This window comes from Cavia porcellus, unplaced genomic scaffold (assembly GCF_034190915.1).
Source record: "Cavia porcellus strain 051 isolate PalLab524CR breed Dunkin Hartley unplaced genomic scaffold, mCavPor4.1 scaffold_7, whole genome shotgun sequence".
NCBI lineage: Eukaryota > Metazoa > Chordata > Mammalia > Rodentia > Caviidae > Cavia > Cavia porcellus.
Genome location: NW_026947490.1, coordinates 66304014 through 66325638, shown reverse-complemented (window position 1 = coordinate 66325638; position 21625 = coordinate 66304014). Strand labels below are relative to the sequence as shown.

Sequence of the window (21625 nt, the reverse complement as noted above, 5' to 3'; positions counted from 1 at the left end):
GCCTGGGCAACTTAGAGACTTAGCAAGATCTCACCTCGAAATGGAAAAATAATTTTTCGCTAGAGGGCTGGGAATGTAGTTCAGTGCAAAGACCCTGCGTTTAATCATTGGTGTCATGAAAGGAAGGAGAAAAAAGAGAGAAAGCAAGGAGGAAGGGGAAATTTGTAAAGGAAGGGATGCATACGATCAAGATATGTTACAGGCATACATAAAAATTGCATATTGAAACACTATCCCTTGTAAAATTCCTGTGTGCTAATAAACATAAGTAGGAAAATAAGATATTTAGCAAAGCAAACCAGACACAAGTTTAATTATCACGTGGCTTTTCTTCTTTGAGAAATCCAAAATACAACAAGGAACAAAATAAAGGGTACAAGAGGGAGATTAGTTTTCAGCTATGCAGGGAACAAAACATGGAGGAGGAAGAGAAGGGAAATGGGTTAGAAAAAAGACAATTGAAGACAAAAATGGAAATAAAGTTTTTTCAGATGGAAGGGGATGTGGGGAGGGAGAACATGGACGGGAAGGGCGCAGGAGGAAGTAAATGTGTCAGGCACGGGTACAGACTCCCCACGGTGAAAGTAATCATCATGGGTTGCAAACATGTACTATCAAAATACATAAGAAAAAAGTTCTCTTTTACAGTGTCTTTGCTACTAAAACTCTGGCTGTCTCTGCTTCACTCATTTTAACTCCCTTAAAAAAATCTCACCCATGTTCCCTGGCTCCAAGTTTCAATTTTTTTAATCTCCTCAGACCAGAGTAACTAAAGCGATGGGGAAAAATTATAGTATATTCCATCTCCTTTATTTACCAGGCAGCTTCTTTTACAGGTGTAAATCTTTCCCCTAGGGGCAGAACATTGAATTCGCTTTAGGGCTGAAGCTAGGTCCTTGGTTAAAGGCATTGCACAGGGCTGGAAATACCATGCGTGACTATCAGACTTACCGTGTGCTAAGTGCTGCTTGTGATTTTCCTGTCTCCTTCCTGCTTCTGTCAACAGGCCTGGAGCCTAGCATCCTCTCACAGCCCAGAAAGCACCCTCTTTTCACTGGACACCTTGCCTTGAGCACTGTGGGTGGCTCTAGGCTGCTCACATCTTCACCTCCACACAGCAAGGGTATTGAATTTGAGCAAAGCTGAGCTCTGTATCTTGTGACAGCCTGGGAACACTGATGATGCAAATTGGGTTAGGAAATCCCGCATCCTGCAGCACCTTTTGCTAGAGTTTGGGAATCTTGGGGAAGACCAGTGCTGTCTGGCAGCAAACCAGGGCTCCCTCTCCTGTCTCATCAGCCTTCTTATTCAGGCAGGCTTTGGCCAGGTCTTCCCAGGCTTCCCTGCACACTGTCACCTCTCTCCAGCCCACAGAAGCAGTTCCAGGGGACCCGCTCCCTGCAGAGGGAGCATCACATGGCACTGTCTGCTCTGCCAGTGCCTCACTTAAAAGGCCAGCTCCACCTGGCTCCTTTCACAAAACATCTCTGCTGAATGCCCCTACCCCATGTCTGCAAATGCACAGCTCAAGCATAGAGCTCCAGCCGGAAGCAACAACACTGCAGCTCTTCAACCACAATCTACAGGAAGGAATCCCACTAAAGGAACTCTTTTAATGACACAATAATCCCACTTGTGCGCACACACACACACACACACACACACACTCAAGCTCACACACCCAAATACAGTGAACTGAAATGGGTGTATCATCAAAACAATACTCTTAGCCTGTAGATATGCTTCCATCTTTTCAATTCTGTTTCATAAAAAATAAACCAAGAAGACAGTCCTTTACCCACAGTACTGATTTCAGGCCCAGCAGTTTGAAAACATGATGTCTAAGGACCCCTGGCTATTTAGGGTATAAGAGAAGCTAACCGGAGATTCTGAAAGAAGTTCATGCATCAAACAAGAGTAACAAGAGAGAATGCTCTCAAAATATTATTGGAAAAGTTAAAATTGCTCTAAACAAGATATTTGCAAACAAATGCTAAGTTTGGTGAAATCTTCTGAATTTCTAAGAATGCAGTCATTCCTTACAATAAATGTTAGTATGTATATACATATACACACACATATATGTATAACATACACATTATATGTCCATGTACTATATATGTATATCTGTCTATCTATGAACATTCTGTAGCATCAAGGTCAAGCTAGAATTCAAACTTAAACAAAAATAAGGCTATTGTCCCATCCAGAGTGCACAGCATACCGAAGGACACAGAAGGGTGACCAGTGGCCACCTTCCCTGTTCCACAGGCTGTGACTGAGGTCTGTGTGGGGTGCTGTGACAGTGGAAAGGGCGGTCTTCCTGGAATGGGTGACTCCTAGGGAGGCTGGAAAGGCAACGACACCTTCTCCCCAGGCCGAGGAGATTGCAAGTGTGACTGTCTCATGGGTGGAAAGGAGGCTGTGGGTAGGGGCGTGGTAGGCCAGTCAGGGAGCTTGGATCCTGTCCCAAATTGTCAAGGTCGTCCCTGAGATTTTAAGGAAAGCAGGACGGATCACAGAGTCTGGTTTTGAGCGATAGTAGGAGATGTGGGGTAGAGATGGGACAGGGTTCTGGTTAGGAAGCTGGGGTCAAAAACCAAAGACAGAGTATGAGGTTCTGCAGTGGGGGTGTGAAGGCCATGGTTTCAATTGTCATGCCACGAAAGGAGTAGAGGAGGGATGGAGGGGTAGAGGGAAGGAGTAAGAGAAAGAAGGGGGACAAGAAAAAGAAAAGAACAGAAAGTGAAGGACTGAACAAATCCCTAAGGGCAAAGCCTATAGGGTTGGAGTGCAGGTGAGTGAATGCTAGAGCACTGGCCTAGCAGATGTGAGGCCCTGGTGTCCCCCCCCTCTCCCCCCCAAGTGCTCTAGGATGGCAGCAGCAAAAGCAAAGGGAAGACAGAAACAGAACTGAGAGTGGGAGATGAAGTTTCCCCCAAGTAGTTTTGCTAAAGACGGGTCTTTCAGAGACCTCCTTTGGCTCCGTGTCCGCCCGGGACCCCACATCATCACATAGTGCCTGCCCACTGGGGAGGCTGTCTGAGAGCTCCCTGGCCACTGCAGTACAAAGAGCTGGCCAACGCAGGGTTTAGCTGCAGCAAGCCTGGGCCAAAGGAAGAGGAACGGTAGATTTAGCCACTGCACAGGGAATGGAATGGGCCAGCTCTGAAATGCTTTTGAGTAACAGTCAATTTCCTGAGACAGCCTCTTACACATGCGCTGAGGTGAGAGGTCTTTTCCTAGATTCTCCATTCTTCCAGCTTCAAGTCACCCCACTTCCCTCCCCCAGGCCAGGCTACCTGGGGGACCAGGGTGGAGCAGGGGCTCAGAAGACAAAAGCTCAACTTCTGCTGTAGCCTTAGAGCAATGAAGCTCACGGTTATCAGGTGAATAATCTCCAACCCCTCAAGTCCCCAATAGAAGTCCTAACCCTCAGGGCCTCCGAAGGTGATGGTATAGACAAACGGTCTTCCAAGAGGCAAGTGAGTTAGAGGGCACCTTCACCTGATTTGGTCGGACTGGAGTCCTCAGAAGAGGGGGCAAACAGGCCACAGACAGGCACACAGGGAAGAGTCCTAGGGGACAGGGCTAGATGGCCATGTTGCAGGACCAGGGATGCAGCCTTGTGGACACCTTTCTCTCAGACTGCCAAGGCCCAGAGGGCTGGGAATATCAATTCCTGCTGCACAGGCCACCTGGCTGGGTGTTTGGTTTGTAGCCCTGGCAAACAATCATATGCACTTTGGATTTTTCTGTTTGGGTCTGCTTTGCTTAAGTTTGGTGCAGATTCAGGGGGAAAAGGAAGCGACTCACACTCAGGAAATGAGGCAGGGCTTGGAGGGAAATTAAAGGGAACACTATCTGCTGAAACAGACAAATAACACTTTTCCCATGTTTAAATTTATCTACCACTTTGCCACTCAATGCTTTCACAAACTTTAACTTGTGTAATCCTCACCACTGTTTGAGCATCACCTGGGAACTCTCGAGAAATGCAAATTAACTGGCCCCACTGTGGACTTCAGACAGTGGAGCAGGTGAGCAGCAATCTTGTGCTGCTGGAATCACTGAGGCAGGCGGATTCCTCGAGACAAGCGGTTGGAGGGCCACAGGGCTTTTCATAATTGCAAGTGCCTGGCCCACAGGCGGTAACCTTGGCAACTGGCCCATCGCGTTCCAGCGTTCCTACAGGTTGCCAGGTTTCAGCCCAGAACTGCTGGAAACTCAGAGCCAAGGCTTGCTCCGGGTCTCGGAGGTCAGTGGTTCTCTCCAGACTCCGCGGGGAAGAGGTGACAAGCGGGTGAGAGACGGGGCGGAGGAGCCTGGCAGCTCTGAGCCCCGGGACGCTTGCGCAGGGCGCGTCCCCGGGCCCTGCCAGACGGGAGCGCGCCAAGGGGGTGGGTCCACCGGCCCGGGGCCTGGCAGTCTGCGAGCCACTTAGAGCGCTCGGCGCGGACACCGGGGCCTGACGATCCTACCCCGCGCCGCCCGCCCGCCGGGACGCGCACGCTGGCCCCGGGAAGGAGGTGCTGGGCCGTCGGACACACTCGCAACCCGCTCTGCACGAGGACCCTGCTTGTTGCCTCTCCCGCCCCTCCCGGGGAACCAGCTCGAGCCCAGCTTGAGCAAGGGACCTTGCAGCCACCACTGCCACCCGGGTTCCGTCGGGGGTGCACTGGGTCCGGGAAAGGCGTGTGGGCGCCGGCGGCAGGACCGGGAAGGGTGAGTGGGGCTGGGGTCGGGCCAGGAGGACACGCTGGGGTGCGCTCCCTCTCCCCTGGTCCTTTCGTGAAGTTTCGCTCGGGACCTGTGGGGGCTTGGAGTCAGCCTGTCGGCCGTGTTTACCGACACGGGCGTCCTCGAGCGAGTTCCAGCTCCTTCAGTGCCGCTGCCCCTATAGTTCGCCCCAAACGCCTTCCTGGCCTCGGACCCGGGGCCGGCAGGCCACCACCTTCCCCTTCCTACTAGGCAGGCAGATAGATCCTAAAACGCTGGATGCAAACTTCACCTTCAGACACTGCATGGTGCCTTTAACAGTGTAGGGAAGCCTGATGCGCCGAGAGCAACTGGCCATGGTTTCCTCGCACGCCTCCAGGTCAGGGCTGGACTGGTCGGACAGGGGGCGATCCTTGGCGCGGGCATAGCTCGGTCCCCTGCGCCCTGGGTACTAGCCCCGGTGGCCCAGCGCTGCTGGGAGAGGGCGAGCCGTGGCGGGGGCGCTGTCCCTGCGCTGCGCTGTGCCTGGCGACCCGCCTCTTGCGGGTCCCCGGGGTGCTCCCGCCTGGTGGCCCGGCAGAGGGCGCCAGCTCCCGATCGTCTAGCGGGCCGGCGGAGGGGAGGGGACTTGTGCGAGCCTCCAGGTGAGGAGCGACGTGAATCAGTCGGAGAGGGGGCCTGACTGTCGCTCCGTGGGAAAGAGGCGCGGAGTGGCCGTGGCGCTGCGGAAAGGTCGTGGCTGCTGAGCCGCAGTTCTGCGGGCAGCGGTGACTTGGGGGTGCGAGAAAGCCCGGGAAGGTGAGGGCTGTCCCCGGGCGCGGTGGCCTAGGGGTGGGATCAGCAGCCGGCCGGGCTGTTGGGCACCGGGACTCGCCCTTCCCGCGCGTCCCCCCACCCCCGGAGGCCGGAGGTGGGGTCAGCTTCGGGCACCCGGCGGGAGGCGCGGGAGGCGCCGCTGGGCGGGACGGAGGGGTCCCGGCCGGTGCCATTGGGGACTGAGGGTCCCGGAGCTGTAACAAAGGGCGGCGCGGCCGCCGCTCCCACCACTTCCGTCCCGGCGCGCCCGGGCGCGGATCTCTGTCTCTCCGCGGAGTTTCGGGAAGTTCGCGCGGCCCGCCCGTTACGCGACTGGAGGGCGGGGAGAGGACGGCCCGGGAGTGCGCGCAAGGGGTCAGCGCTGCGACATCGCCTCCGTCCTTTTGGCGGTGCGGGTGAGGCGCTAGAGCCCCAGAGACTTCCTCGGGCCCCCGCCCAGCAGAGTGTCCCGGGCCCACACCTCCGCCGACCCGCGCTGGTTTGCACTCGGAGCGCGCTACACCCCGCTCTCCTGCAAAGTGTACGCGCGTGCGAGCTCCCCGCGGGAGCGGTTTACTCCCCGTTGACAGCCAGCTGCGCGAGGCCTTGCGTGGAGCTTCACCTGCGGTAATTGCATTACCGCGAGCTAGAGGCGAGGAGGCGCCAGCCAGGGCCACCATCTGGGTCAGGTGCAGGTTTAAGCGTTTCTGGCGTAGGCATTCCAGATCTTTTGAAGACTGACAGTTTCTTGCAGTTGGAAGTTTCTAGGAAGAGGAGGGGCTAGCTAAAGAGATTAAAGCTCTTTGTCCCTCTCCCCACCTCCATCTGCCAAACCCTGGCCACTTTTTGCAAATCCAGCCCAACCTCAAGTACTGTCATGGAAATTTTAGAGGCAGGTGTCTCCTCTGGCTCCAAACTTTCACGGGACCGGGCTGAGAGGAAGAAATGCTGCAGGGCAGAAAGCCAGGCGCGTTCCACACCTAAACACCGCCTGCCAAGAGCAGCTGCTTTCCTGACTTACCTGCCTCCACCCCCTCTCCTGTAGTACGAAAAGGGGCAGGAACTGACTTTGATGAAGTGCCTGGTACGTGAGAGGATCTCATACACTGGGCATGGACCTCCACATTCCACTGGTAAACTTCAAAACCTTCTCCCAGGGCGTTATCTCTACTTTACAGATAAGGAAACTGAGGCCCGAAGCAGTTTGCTGGAGCCTAATTTGGTCCTGCTCCAAAAAGAACTGTTTAATCGTCCTTGCTTCTTAGGCATAGGTTTCTACTGAAAGGGATGTGTTGGTTTTGTTTTGTTTTGTTTGTGGCCCTAGGCCCACAGCTGTGTCTCTGCTCTTTTTTATTTCAAGACAAGTTCTAGCTGAGTTGCATAGGCTGGCCTCAAACTTATGATCCTCCTGCTTCAGTCTCCAGGATAGCTGGGATTGCAGGCCTCAGTAGGGTTTTACGCGTTGCTGTAACTCCAGGTTCTAGTTAGGCACTAGGGTTTGATTGACTTTTAACATATTGTTGGGTGTTTGTGACAGCACATCAATGAAGCCAGCTTTTATTTAAAGCTTAAGGTATATGAAAAAAAGTAAGCCATCTCCTGAAAACCTTTGAATTGTATGACAGTTTCAAAGAGAGGCAGAAATAGCTATCCTTTGCTTTCTGTTATCTTGTAAGGCAGGTGGGCTGGGGTCAGAAACCATTCTCTTAGAAGCTGCCTGTCTTCCCTCTGGGCAGGGAGCAGCAAGACCCACCCTGTTTAAACCCTGTGATGTGGCCACCATGCTGAATGTGTGTTTAACAGTAAGTGAGGTCTTTTTTGGAAATAGTAAAACCCCAAGTTTCTTCTAAGAATCTGAGACTATGACTTCCTTGGCATACTTCTATGCAACTTTGAACTCAAGTGTCAAATGTGGAACTTGGGTATTATCTTGTATATTACTTAAGAGTGCACTTCCTTCAATGATGTTTGAGGCTCTGGAATGACAGTCTGGGTCTCCAAATGTCCTAGGGTCCTGGGGTTCACACGGTGCCTCCATTGCTTATCACTCCAAGCCCTGTGCCATTGTTCAGCTCTGAGCCCTTATAATTTTTAAGAATGTGAGTCATGCTTATAGTTCAACACTGTGGCATGCTGCAGGGTCATAAATTTAAGCTCAGCCTTGGCAACTTAGGGAGACTCTGTATCAGGAAGGAAGGCAAGAGGGAAGGAAAGAGAGAAAGAAAGAGAGGGAAAAGGAGGGAAGGGGCTAGACATATAACTTAGTGTGAATGAACACCTTAGGTTTTACCACCAATACTGAAAAATATCCCCTGGGATAACAATGCCTCCTGACTTCAAGTTATGAGGATTAAATCGAATAATTTACACAGGGTGCACAATAGCTGCTCAATAAATTTTGGTTAGTAAGGACATTTAAGAACAGAATCTTATTTGCTCTCCTCTATCCCGTCCTGCAGTTAGAGAGGGAAAGTACTTATAGCCGCCTTGAAGTCAGCATCCTGTGATTTGTGCAGTGACGGCTCCTCCTTCTTGTCAACAAGCTGAGGGTAGGGAAAGGTTAGTGATGGAAAACTTCGTCCAGTGGCCCGAGAGTTTACAAGGCCCTCCGGAAGTGTAGGGCTTTCCTCCTGGCGTTGCTGCTGTGTAATTTTGCGGCTCCCTCCCTGGCCATTTCCTTTCCCTTTACATTTAAAGTTAGCATTCTAATGGCCAGTGTGACAGGACTATTACCAAAAACCTCAAAACCAAACTGGAGACAAACATCTCTTTCCTCGTTCACCGGCTCCCTAGGGTATTAAAAATACGTGTTTCTGTGAGAATTGTGCAGGCCCATCTTGGGAAGAGGAAGCATGTTCTTGGAAAATAAAAATATTTTCAGAAAGTCTGTTTAAAAATGAGCCACCAAGTTGCTAGAAGACAAAGAAGAGTCTGATATATAATATTTCAAAAATATTTGCTCAAATGTGGCAGAAACTATCTAACTTTTAGAAGGTGACAGAATTAGTTGTAGATCAGTTGAGCTGAACAGGTTGTAAGCAACCTGTACAAGTATTTCCTTTATAAGAACACTTTAAAGTTGTTGATTTTATCAAATAAGCACAGAAATACTTTCCATTTGCTGTTTTATAGTTCTAGGCCTTGTACATTTATCTTTTACATAATTTTATCTTTTAAGTAATCTTTTAAATCATCAGGTATGGGCAACAAACTGTTTGCAGTGTCATAGAGTGATCAGTGCTTAGCTTTGATCAATGCTTTTTCCTTTCTTTTTGTGCTCCTGAGGATTGAACTCAGGGCCTCCCTCATGTTAAGCACGTGCTCTGTCACTGAGCCAGAAGTCAAGCCTGTAAAAGTTCCCCTCCAAACCACCATATAGCCTGAAGTAAGAGTGGGATTGTCCATGTATAGGTTTTGCATTTGGATATACAATGCAGCTTCTTGCACACTGAAAAGTGAGTTATGGATATAAGCAACTGACTGTTTGCAGAGGGTTAAGACCCCTTTCAGGGTCTCTCCAGTGGTAACCACTTGTGCTCCCACTGTGAAGTCAGAAGCAGCTGACAGGCATGCACCAGACCTGCACGGGGCCGTCTCTTCCTTTGTAACACGGGCAGTGTTATTTTGGATCACATAGCAGCTTGTTCAAAAGCATCTTATATTCCCCAGCTGTTCCACGACTTCTTCTCATATGGGAGGGAACTTGCCAACTGCTGGGGCAACTGTACTTAACATTTGCTGCTTTTGTTCAGTAACCAAGGAAGATAGAAATCTAGCAGCCTTTGTTCAACTTGTGGCCATTGTAAATGGTCTTGCTGGTTTCTGTCCTGCCAGTGTCATTCCAGATATGGTCTGTCAGGGGAGAAGATTTAAAAGGAAATGTCAGAATTAACATACTTTCACATGTATTTTTTAAGACTAGCCAGCATGTGTATCTTTTCCATACTTAAAACTTAGGCTGTTTTTATATTTTACTTATCAACCAAGGAATGGCTCTAATATTAAATACTTTTAAGTTGCCATATGATCAAGTTTAATTATATGCATACTTCTATTGTATAAAACACATAAAAGTTAGAATGTGTCTCCAGACAATACTTATGTTTCCAGAACATTAGGTTATTTTGTATTTGTTAGGGCTGGAAGACATTTTAGCCTTGTTTTTTCCATTAGAAAACTTGAATTTCCAAGAACGCGTTACTTACTCTAGGTGATCTGTCTGGTGGGTTTTATTCAGCCAGGCTTCTGTTGAGTACTGCAAGGTGACTGCTCAGGGAACTCATCTGGGAGGTGCATGAGAGGCCAGCCCAGCTGGCGGTAGACTCACAGTTCAAAAAAGCAGGCATAAATGTCTGGTCTTAGGGGGGCTGCAGCATAAATGGGGTCTCTTTTGTGGATAGCTCTTCAGACACTCTGTTCTCAGAGCAGTGCTGCAACCCTGATAGCTCAAACCAGGCCAGAGGAAGCAAGTTGATGTGCTCATGAAACCCAAAGGCAGAATCTGGGAACATGGGATGGATGTGGTATTATACCATTATCCAAACTTGAACTCTGCACTTAGGAAAGAGCTTGTGTTCATGTGGAGGTGCATCTCTCTGCCTAAGGCTTCCTGCCCTTTTGCTCCTGCCCAGCAGCCTAAAACCTTTTGCTCTGTCAGAGTGATTGTGAAGAAATGACCCCTCCGTAGCCACAGCTAACACTGCAGTCCTTCCTTGGGCTCCAGTCAACTTCGACCCCCTTTGCTCTAGAGGAGGTTATAAAGTAAACCGTAATGACTTGGACCCCTGAAAAATCCTCTAACTCGTAGGGGCTCCTGTCCTGGACACTGGTGTTGCTCCAGGTCCCCCATGGACTTGTGGGTGCTGGGATGGACCACAGTTCTGAGCCCTTTAATCCCCTTCTGGACTCCTTTTACACTTTCATGTGTCTTTCGTGCAGTAATAACTTTTTTATAGTAGGTCAGTTTTCAGTTGGATTTGATTGCGCTTTTCATTTGGGGCTCCCCCGAAACCTGTTAGGTTCTTAGGGCTGATGACGAGGGATTTCTATTTCGAGGAAGAAGAGGAGACTGAGGCTGTAGCTTTGGTGAGCAGCCTTGGGAGTCAGCGCTCTCAATGGCTGAGTCGTGGGAGGTCAGCACATTTACAAGAAGGGTTTAATCAGTTGTTTGTTCCCATGGCTCTTGGCACTGGCCCTGACCACAGAGTTCCTCTCTGGTCCCCTCCCCTCCCAATGCCTTCCGTGGGATAAATCCCTTCTTTTTATACTTCTCTGCCCATTCCAGTTTTGTTTTTGTATATTTAATATCACTTGTCATTGTTATTTATTAGTATATGTTCATGGGACATAATAATTCTATTCATCTTGAGGAATTGGTGTTTACATACCCTGCGTATCTTTTTATTTATAAAAAGAAATAATCTTTTTATTCCTCTTTCCCCTCCCCTCCCTTCTCCAAGCCCACTACAGTTGTTTTTTTTGTCATGTTACATTTCCAAGTCTTGTCTCTCAGATACACCATTGCTATCTTTCCAACACATACATCCCTCCTTTCTGTTACACACACATGCACACACACCACCTACACACACTCAGAGGCCCACCATGGCTATTGGACTCATTATCCCTTCTCACCCAGCTCAGCTTCTTTGGGAGACGACGGACTTTTATATAGCACATTCTTCTTCAATGGTTTGAGATGCTCCGGAATTCTTGCTGATGTCACTTAGAGATGGAAGGGCAAAATCAGCCCCTTCACCCTCTCCACAGAAGGACTGCCTGGAACCCGAGCCAGGTTCCTGGTGGTGGTGACCATGCTTTCCCTCGGTGTCATACTCCTTAAGGTGTCTCTCTGTAGGAGGAAAGAGGTGTTGAGCTTTGTAGAGGCAGCCACGGATGCCCCGCCTTCCTCACCCCCACTCTCGCCCCCACACGCCCGGTCCCCAAGCTCAGGCAGCTAGCTTTCCCTTCCAGGACACTTTGTTGTCTCCTGGACACTCTGCCCCTCCTGACAGCCCAGGGTTTCAAGTGTCTTGGGGACACCTTTGCCCTGGATGCCCTTATCGCCATCTGTCATTGGTGTTTGATTGCCTCCTCCCCGATCCTGCTCCCCATGGGCAGGGTCCCCCTGTGACTGGCCTGCCCCGCCCACCGTGCTGACTGGCTCTCTGTGGGCCAGTTTCCTGGGGTTCCTGACTGTTGTGTCTTTCCAGGCTGCTCTGCTCTTTCTTCCTTCCCTTCCTCCTTCCTCTGTTTGCTTCTTTATGCATTCATTCTTTTCCCAGTTTTTCTCTCAACAATTTGCAAACCCTTCTTTCTGTCTTTGTCCTGAGTCATTTCCATTTGGTTGTTGTCTTAGCCTAGTATAATGATTATATTAAATCTTCCACCAAAGTTTTTATTTCAAGGGAATTTTTGCTTTTCCACAGGGTTCTTTGGAGTTGAGTCTTGGAAACACCAGCATTGAAGCTGGTGAGGTGAGGTCAGTTAGAGGCCTGAACTTTGGAGCAGATTGTTTGAAATTTATTTTGGCTTTTACAAGGCAGTACCTGAAAGGAGCTGGACTGGAAGCTTGTTTTACATCACCTTTCCCTTCCAATTAGATTTGTACATACACAAGAACAGAATCAATGTTTGCTTTTTTTCCCCCTCCAAATTATATTTCTGGAGCATCTTGGAAGGGTTTGTGCTTCATGGCCGGTCTAAGCTGTGTGCAAATCATGAATGATCTGTCTGTTAAGACTACTGGGCCCTGTTTTGCGAAAGTCATTGGGGGATATTTCCACACTGTGACCCCTGCAGGATCCATGATCACACAGATCATGTCAGATTGATCCTTAGTAAGGGATCTTTATTTTCTTTTCCCAGCTTTGAACAGGAAGAGGGGAGGGTACCCAGGATCAAGAGTAGAGCTGCCTGGCTGTTTAGCGTTGTTACCCTGTGCTGTGACAGCCATAGGCTGGAAAACTCAGGGTGCTGGACAGTTTGGCCTGGTCAGATTTCTGGAATCAGCCCGCCTACAGCTTGCCCACTGTGCAAGAATTGCTCCTCCAGAAATGTGTGTGCGCGCTGACTACCTGATTCACATCTCTCCTAGAGCTGTGTGTGTGTGTGTGTGTGTGTGTGTGTGTGTGTCTGTGGCACCAGGGATGGAACCTGGGGAGGGCTTAGCTGCATCCCCAGGCCTGTCCCCTCCCAAACCCTCCACCAGTGCCAGTTGATGTATCGTCCCCACAGCTAGTGTGTGCGCCCCAGGATGGTCACTAAGGGTGCCATTCAGGCAGGTTGGAGGACACCTGTTGCTGGAGCCTGAGGAGGCCATGAGGTCACCAATGGCCCTCGTCTTAGAGTGAATGACACTAGGACTCAGCAAAGAACCTTGTTTCTGCCTGCCCTGTTCCAGATGTGGCCCTAGATAGACTTGCTAGTGGATAGACAGACCTCTGTGCCTAGCCTGTGCATCCTTACGAGGAAATTCCATAGCCAGAAATCTGGAGGTGGGCATGCTTTTAGTTAAAGTTCATCAGGTTTTAAGTCCAAAACTCTGAGAATAAGGCTAAGAATTTACATTCCTGGGACAAGTGACAGAGAATGAATTCAAATTTAGAGAGAGCTTCCCCTTCTAGTTGTGTTAGGTGGTTTCTAGCAAATTCCTAAAAATGAACTAGATGTACACCTTGCAACTGGATATACATATTTCATCTGACCCCAAAATTATTTCATTATTTTTTGAAAAACGGTCATCACTGTATACTCCTGACATTGAGTTTCCAGGAAAAATAAAAACATTACATGCTTGATAAGAAAATTGTATGGTTAGAAAATATTTGATTGATTATTTATGTAAACCCAACATCTGTGTGTTTAAAAAAAAATAACAAAACTTCCTCATCATTTAAAAACAAAAAACCTAAAAGCTTTCATCACATGTCTGTTTTTTCTATACTTGGTTCTCACAGCACTAGAGGAAAACACAAGTTAGTTACAGCAGTGAAAGCACTTTATTTTTTCCATGTGAAAATTGGTTCCATCTTTTGTATCTAGGCTGCTAAAAACAACAAAAAAACCCCAAAAGATGAACCTTTGAGAAAACTGCAAAGTTAGTGTGGAAAATTTCTGACTTTTGCTTTGATCACAGATACTAGTTGGAGGCTCCGTCTGATTGGAGAACTATCAGCATATGCAAACTGCTTGCCTGGCACCCTGGTCTCTAAGACCGTTTTCCTGCTTGCTTCTGCCTTTACCAAGTTAATGCTGTGTTTGTGTAATCTTCACCCAGCCCTTTTCTCCTTTTTTTTTTTTTTTTTAATCCTCTTTGGTTGCCAAATTCACATGGATTGCTTATAGTGTACCCAACAATGGCTTTTCTGTTTCATCTTTTCATATTTTCGGAATGGTTTTCCTATTGTTTTGGCTCCCAGGGACAACTGGGGAGAGCTAATGAGCTGTGGAAGGAGGCAAAGTTGGCTCCTTTGTGTTTGCCTTTGCTGAATTAGTCACCGTCATCTTCATATGAGGATGTCTGTGGGCTTGGTGTTTTTTTTTCTTTTTAATTTTGGCGTGGGTAGGAGAGTCAAGATAATTTAAAAGATGAAAAGAATAGGCTTCATAATATGAGACAGCTTTTCTCTCTCAAAATGCTTTTCCTGTGCTCCTCATTCCCTGGATCCTCCCTCTTCTTCTTCTGCATTATTTTCTCTCCATCTATCTCTTTTTCTTACTCCCCGAAGCACTATTCCTAGTCTAGTAAAACAGCAGCTCTTGCAATGAGTAATATCAGTGAATACTGAAAGTTTCAGTTAAAGGCGCTGTGCAAATGACTTGCATTTTAAAGGCATTTTGAAATCATAGTTTGAGATGTTTGTGAATATTCACCGAGGACTTCTGTCTACAGGAGACTCTGGCAGGCATGTTCACCTATCTATTGTCATTTATTCCCAGTCACTGTGAGGAGCAGGCAGCGCTGTTCTCATCTCACGGATGAGCAATCTCAAGGCCTGTAGGAGTAAAATAATGGACCAGAAGCATGTATTTGGTAGGTGATAGTTTTTAAAGTTAAACTAGGCCTTCGATTCTGAGGTCAGTAGTAAGGTTTTAGTACTGTAAGCTAATAAATATATGGTAACAATACCATGGGAAGGTCTCACAAACACAGAAATTCAGTGGAAATGTCAACTAGGGGTTGGAGACTTTTAGGGCCTACAAGTTGAGTTTGGGAGCTAGGACTTAAGTATCTTTCTTCTTTTATTAAAGAATTTATTGTCCCAGATTTGAGTCCAGCTCATGTTAAAAGACTGGTGTGTGTGTGTTTGTGTGTGCGCATGTGTTAATGTGCTCATCCTACAAAGACCACTTGGTGCTGATGGGGAAGAATTCTAGCTTGTAAAATCTGGGAAATGATCACTATTTCCTTTTTCCCTTTATTCTTACTCTTCAAGGAGCTTTATTACGGTAAAATGTTGCCACGTTTCCTTCACTTTCCAGCTAGGATTTTAGGGGAACATTTGGGTCAATGGGAAGCTGTGATTTCTTAACTTGTGGGCTTCTGTGATATGATCTTGGATAAGTTACTTTAACTTTTCCTTTATCACTTACCAAGGAGCCTGTTCCATAGTAATTTGGATTCTTTTACTTTTGCATTTTAAAAACTTGTGCTTGCTGATGCAGTATGGAATGTATAAGTCTAAAAAGGAGAACAATACCAGCTTCTTAATGTAATGATTTCCCCCTCTATTTACCTCCTGGTATTCTATATTAATAGAGGAACCAATGACCGTATTCACTGAAAATAATAAAAGTACTTCATTTAAGTTTTTGGTACTTTATCATATCAACAGTGCTTGTCTTCATATCTTTATTTTATAGACAAGGAAATTGAGGCCCATAGAGAAGGATGTTGGTGAAGCAAACCAGCATCAGGATACAGCCTGGAACCCAGAGATGCTGACGCCTAAGCCTGTTTTTTCCACTCTTGAGATGATGGAGCCAGCAACAAGAAATAGAGATTTTCCAGTGTGCTTTTTAAAACACCTCAAAATAGTTAGGGTTATTTTAGATATTATATTTTCCACCATGTAAAACTTGATTAGAAAGCTGTCCAGTGCCTTTCCTTTGTTAATCCGTTGTGAGATGTCAGGCAGCAGCTGTTGGAAGAGTGTAAGTTACCACCATAAATAGAGTAAAGCTCTCCATTGAGGGCTGGAGGGGAAAATGTTGGCTCAACTGGACGATGCCGCGGGACTTTCAATGATCAGAATAGAGAGACTGGCATGATTTGCTAGTAAAGGTTTCAACTTCCATCATCTTATTGGATTATCCTGGCAGATGTGGAGAATTGATCTCTGCGCTGGGAGAATTACATCATCAAATCGGTGCGTGAGGGAAGGCAGCCTGGGTTCCCTGAGGATGTGTTAGGCTGTGTGCGAGGCATCACCTGTTCTTTATTTCCTATCAGCTCTTAGTCTAATCCAGGAGAGGAGTAGATTAAATCTCAAACAGTAGATTAAAATCTCAGTGTAGGCCTGGTTTTATTTCCAGGTCTGTAAAATGAATGAAAGTCTACTCTGTTTTAATTGTGACATCTCCACATTCTGTGATTTATTTTTCAAGATTAGTTTTCTTAAAAATACATTCTCCTATGACTTTGGTTTAGCCTAGCAGCCAGAAAGAAAGTCTTTGTTATGATGCTGTCAATAAGAAGCCAAAACCACTTTTTGTCAGAAGACACAGATAGAGACTGAGTACCCTGCACTGGTAGTGTACAGTGGGGTGCTTCCCGGACTTTAATGAGGACAGAATTCTGCCAGGGATCTGTTCACGTTCTTTTTATGTACACTAACTGACTCTGTACTTGTTATACTAAATGGCAAAAGAGCAGTGCAGATGTGCCTTGGGTTGAGAATTTGTCTCTCTCTCTCTGCAGTTGGATCAGGTTTTACTTCATGTCCCGACAGTCCCTGACTTTAGAGTTTTTGATGATACTACCCCGTGAAAGTGATACGCATTCCACACAAGCCATGCGTCTGACTCCGACATGGGCCATTCCTGGTCAGTAATGTGCAGTAATGCTTCTCAGCATAGTGGGCTGCACAGTGCCCAGGCAGCGTGGTGGTCACTAGGAGAAACAGTGGACCGTATACCATGGAGCCAGGTGCTTGGAAGCTGGGTTCTGTGTCACCACACCCTGTCACGTCTACACATCACCTCTCCCTCCCTCCTTCCCTCCCTCCCTCTCTCTCTCTGTGTATGTGTGTGCGAGTGTCTGTGAGTTACCCAACACTTTACGATAAACTAGACGGCGTCAGATTGTTCTGCCCAACTTTAAGTTAACACACTTAAGTTTTCCAGTAATTGAACGTGTCAAAAACTCATTTTCCTTTAATATTTGCATCCAAATCGACAATATCCGTTCATCTTTTTTGGACAAGTTAATTTGACTTCTTGAAACAAAAGCATGTCAGTTTCAAAGCACCATCTGTTCAAATTCTATAAACTCATTTTTGTGCCAACTCAAAATTACTAATCTCAAAATTGAAAGTTACGTAAACATTGAAAACCCAGTTCTAAATTTATCAATATTAACAAAATGTTCTCAAGGTTTTCTAGCAGACTTTAGAGGCAAATTGCTTTTGATTCAGTAAAATCTTGTTACATTGATCCAAGATAGAAAAATGTAAAATAAAATTATTTTTTACTTGTCTTATGAAAAGTATCACTTTGATATAAATTCTCTTGCCTGTCTGTCTAGCTGGGTTACAAATAAGTTTTTCCTGTTGTTAGAGCTTCATATTTGGCTTCTCTGTAGCTGGTGTGATATTTATAAAAGAAATTCAAATCACAATGTTTTTTAAAATCTTCTTTGGTAAGCATTCTTTCTGTGTAAAGAGATCTTGAATTGGAGTTAATTGCATGAGGAATCTTTGTAAAAACTCCACAGTGACCCATTCAGAAATCATTGGCAAAGAATACATAATCATTAAACTCATGGTTTTCCATTGCTTTTAGTGGCTCCATAAGAGGCATTTGTATATATACATTGCAGAATTTTAACTAGATTCTCTATAGTTTGGATAAATTTCCCACAAAAGGCCCATGTTAATGGCTTGGTTACCAGGCAGTGGCACTGTTGGGAGGTGGTGGAACCTTTAAAAGGGGCACGTAGTGGGAGGTTTCCCCTTCCCTGGGGTGTGTTTTGATGAGGACCCTGGCTCCTCTGCCTCTTCTCTGTTTTACTTCCTGGCTGCCATGACAAAAGCACTTAATACAGTACACATTCACTGCATCCAATAGGCTCAAAGTAATAGGGCTAACCTATTGTAGACCGAAACCTCCCAAACCTTGAGCCAAAGTAAACATTTCCTCTTTAAATTGACTATCTGGGACATTCATTTTACAGTAACACAAAGCTGAGTAATGCAAGATACATGAGTTTCCACAGGTGGCACATCAGAAGACCAACTTCAAATTAATATCATAGAAGAAAGAAACTCTAAGGCATAGGCCAATCTCTTGTTTTAAAGATCTGCTGAGTCTAGAATTATGACCTAACATAACATGAACACCCTCTGGCATGATAGAAACTTTCTGTTTCCAAACCTAGCCAAACTTCTTGTCTGAACTTTTTTTTTTTTTTTTTACCGGTACCAGGGATCGAACTCACGACCACGCGCTTGCAAGGCAGGCGCTTATGCCACTGAGCTAAATCCCCAGCCCCCAAACTTCTTAATAGATGCAAAAGATTCAAAACTATGCCATGAATTCGCTTTCTTTTTATTAAAAGTGCAAATTGACACATTTCTTTATAACTTTGGAAGCCTTTTGAGATAAAAAATATACCCAAAATATTGAGAAGTGTCTCTTGTATTGTGAAATTCATTTAAAGCTAAAGAAAACTATTGTGGTTTTGAAAATATGATCTCTGACAGTGTTAGAAATACACTGTATTATATATAGCCAGTTGTTCAATTATTTAATTAGAAATCTTTCAGTTTTTGTACAAAAACATGCTTATCTTCTCACAAGATTTATCTAAAAATGATTTTCTTCTTTTTTGTTTTAACAACCAAGACCTTTCATAGATGGTAAGAGTGACAAGCTCAGATGATAAAAATCATTGAATTTTCTTTTTAGTTCTGACTTTGGTTGATGAATTTTATCGACTCTCCTTTCAGTCTTTAAAGGAAGCAACAGCTGGGCTGGGGATTTAGCTCAGCGGCACAAGAACCTGCACCTGCCTGGCAAGCGTAAGGTTGTGAGTTCAATCCCCGGTAGCAAAAATAAATAAAAAAACATAAAATAAAAATAAAGAATGCACTCTCTTTGCTGAAATTGTCTTTACTGTTGTCTGCTCTGTGGTCTTTGATTTTTTATTCAGTGAGCAGCTTTTCCTCTTGCTCCACCGGGTCGTGTGGTAACTGCCATGGACTGTGACACTGTTTCCGTGCCTCCTTCCCCACTCTTAGTCTTTACTGCCCTGGCGCAGTAGTAAGCATCTACATCGCCGTTCAATTTCGAGTCAGCACTCAGACTTTCTTTTACATCTGAAAATCTGGCTATTTGTACTTCAAAACTAGAGAAGTGGTTTAACAGTATTTTATTTAAAACAGATTTTTCCATTTAATTACCAATTATGATTTCCATAGTGACCACTGTGACTTTTGCTATCTGTGCAAAACATTCAGATGGGAATTTTATAGTGCTAGAAAAACTCATTTCTACTGAATTGCTTTATTGACATCTGGCAGCCCTCGGAATTGAACACAGGGCCTTTGCACTAAGCTGCATGCCTAGATCTTTTTTATTTAGAAACAGGGTCTTGTTCAGTTGCTCAGCTTGAACTCCCACTTATGATCCTCCTGCCTCAGCCTCTCAGAGTGCTGGGATTAGAGGTTTGTACCACCACACCTGGCTACCAGTGACTTCTTAAGCAATGTGGCCTTGAAAGTGAAATCTCGTGCTACCAAAGCAATGCATTTGTATTTAATAGAAAAATATTTCACATTGATTCAGTTTTAAAATTTAAATATAATTAAGCTAAATCTTGGAAGCAGCCTGTATGTCCAACACAATTGAATGGATAGTGTGATATTTAAATTTACTACTTTGCCATAAAGAAGGCTAAATTTGTGTCACTTGTGTCACTTGAAAGCGCCATGAGACCTGTGAAATAGATACATACGCTGAAATATCATCTGGTTTCTCTTGTATGAGAAATCAGTAATATAAATTAAGAGAAAATGAAAGATAGGTAACAGGAACTAGGAAGATAGATCTCTCTCAAATGGGAAAGTGATCAAGAGATGGGGAGAGGGTAGGAGGGCGGAAGAGGGTAAAAAACAAATTAAGATGCATTATGCACATGTGGCAGCTCCCAACAAGGAATGGAAGGAATCATTACATGTTGCAAACACATGCTTAAAAAACTTTAAAATTTTTCAAAAATTCTAGTTAATTCGGCTCTTCAGTTGCGGTCACCGTTACGGATGGCAGTTGGTTCTTGTACTGGGCACATCGCCCAGAGCTCTTTGTCTTTAAATGTAGTAACCTGGTGTGGGCACCAAGAAGGTTTCTCACTTGTCTCACTCTGCACTGATCCTTGCTCGTCTAGTCTCAGGGTACCCAGGAATTTCAGGAGAGCAGCAGAGGATGTCAGGGTCCCCAAAGGGTCTGATGTCCACACCTCAAGGATTGGACAGTTCCAGCTGTGCCAGGTCATTAGGGCAAGTCTCAGGTGGAAGCTCTGACCCCAGGGCCAGGCTGTGAGTTGTGCAAAGGGCAGCTTGGGACAGGGCCATAGTGGGTTTGTGGTGACCTTGCTCTTGCTGTAACTGCTGGCCAATGACCTTGACTGCAGTCTGCTTGGATGTGGATACCAGAGATTCTGATAGCAGAGATTGCTGTCCAGTGGTTCTGGTCAAAGCACTTTTAACTCTATACCCCTCGCAAGGGTGATGGGAAAGCTTCCCCTTAGCTAAGTTGGCTTCAACATTTCAGCAACGTGTACCTAAGGAGGTAGAAAGAGTGGAACGGTTAGTGAGTGTGGTGAACACAAATCAGGGATGTTCTCCAGGATTCTAGGGCTCAGACAGCAGCTTGTGAGCTGAGCTGTCCTTTTCAGGTGGGTTGTAGTACCTGGTTCTGTTTAATACTGACCCACCTGAACCCTGATGATGACCGCATTTCTGTCTCTCTCCTCTCTTTAAAAGTTCTGTTTACATCTGGATCATGTTTGGTAATGTGTTGCTTTGCTCGGTATATTTATAGTTTCATAATAAATTAGACTTGTTTACTTAGTGCTTAGATTTCTCAGTTCTTGCATTTTGCTTCTGATCTTTCTCCATGATCCGTTTCCCGGATGATCTGTGCTTTGCACGTTGCTGTTGGTTCAGATAGAGATTAAGCAATAGCTATATTACCTATACATCATAAAATACACTATGTGCTTAGCATCACTGAAGAGTATGCTCAAGAATCCTAAAAACATTAAGAAAAAAGGTTTTTTCTCTTTTTTATCTATTTTTTGCCATTCTTCCATCTTGCATTAGGAATTCAGAAGCAGACTCACAGTGAATGTGTCAGTCAGTTCATCTCTTCTCTTGATGTTTCTGAAGACAGTCATGTAGTATGAACTATTTAGAGGTTTAAGTAGTCTTTCATTAATATAGTACATTATTTCAAAATGTGTCCTGGAAAGTCACAGGGATAGCTTTGCACTGTGTGGACCTTGTGACAGTAAACATCCTTTCCTGTTTGTAAACATCCTTTCCTGAGGAAAAGGAGGGCAAGAGAATGGTGTGAGTGCTACACCCTGATGGAGGGGGGTGGCCTGCTTATAGTGTGAAGTAGGAAAAGAGGCTAGCTTCTTGCCACTTTGTTTTTGTTGCTTTTGAGGTCCTCTGCCAAACCACCCTGCCTTGGAGCCAGCTGATTAGGGACTGAAACTTCTACAAGTTGTGAGCTAAATAAACCTTACCTTCCTTAATTTGAGGTAGGGTATTTTGTCTCAACAATGAGAGAAAAGTAACTAACACACTAGGTAAACCTCTCTTCCTGTAAGTTGGGCTATCAAGTATGTGGTCCCAGGGCCAGGAGAGCTGCTGAATCCAGGCATTTA

General features: G+C 45.8%; 1 protein-coding gene across 8 annotated transcripts in view; it reads left to right on the top strand.

The window, feature by feature from the left end:
- Positions 1-4429: 4429 nt before the first annotated feature.
- Positions 4430-21625, top strand: part of Svil (supervillin) — a 206256-nt gene continuing 189060 nt past the window's right edge. For 5 of the 8 annotated variants that reach the window (XM_063253760.1, XM_063253754.1, XM_063253757.1 and 2 more), the window contains exon 1: positions 4430-4725. The gene's annotated coding sequence lies outside the window, so the exon portion shown is untranslated. Of the gene's footprint in view, positions 4726-5355; positions 5518-21625 lie in introns of those variants that run through there. The other 3 variants (XM_063253761.1, XM_063253755.1, XM_063253758.1) reach the window with 1 other exon arrangement.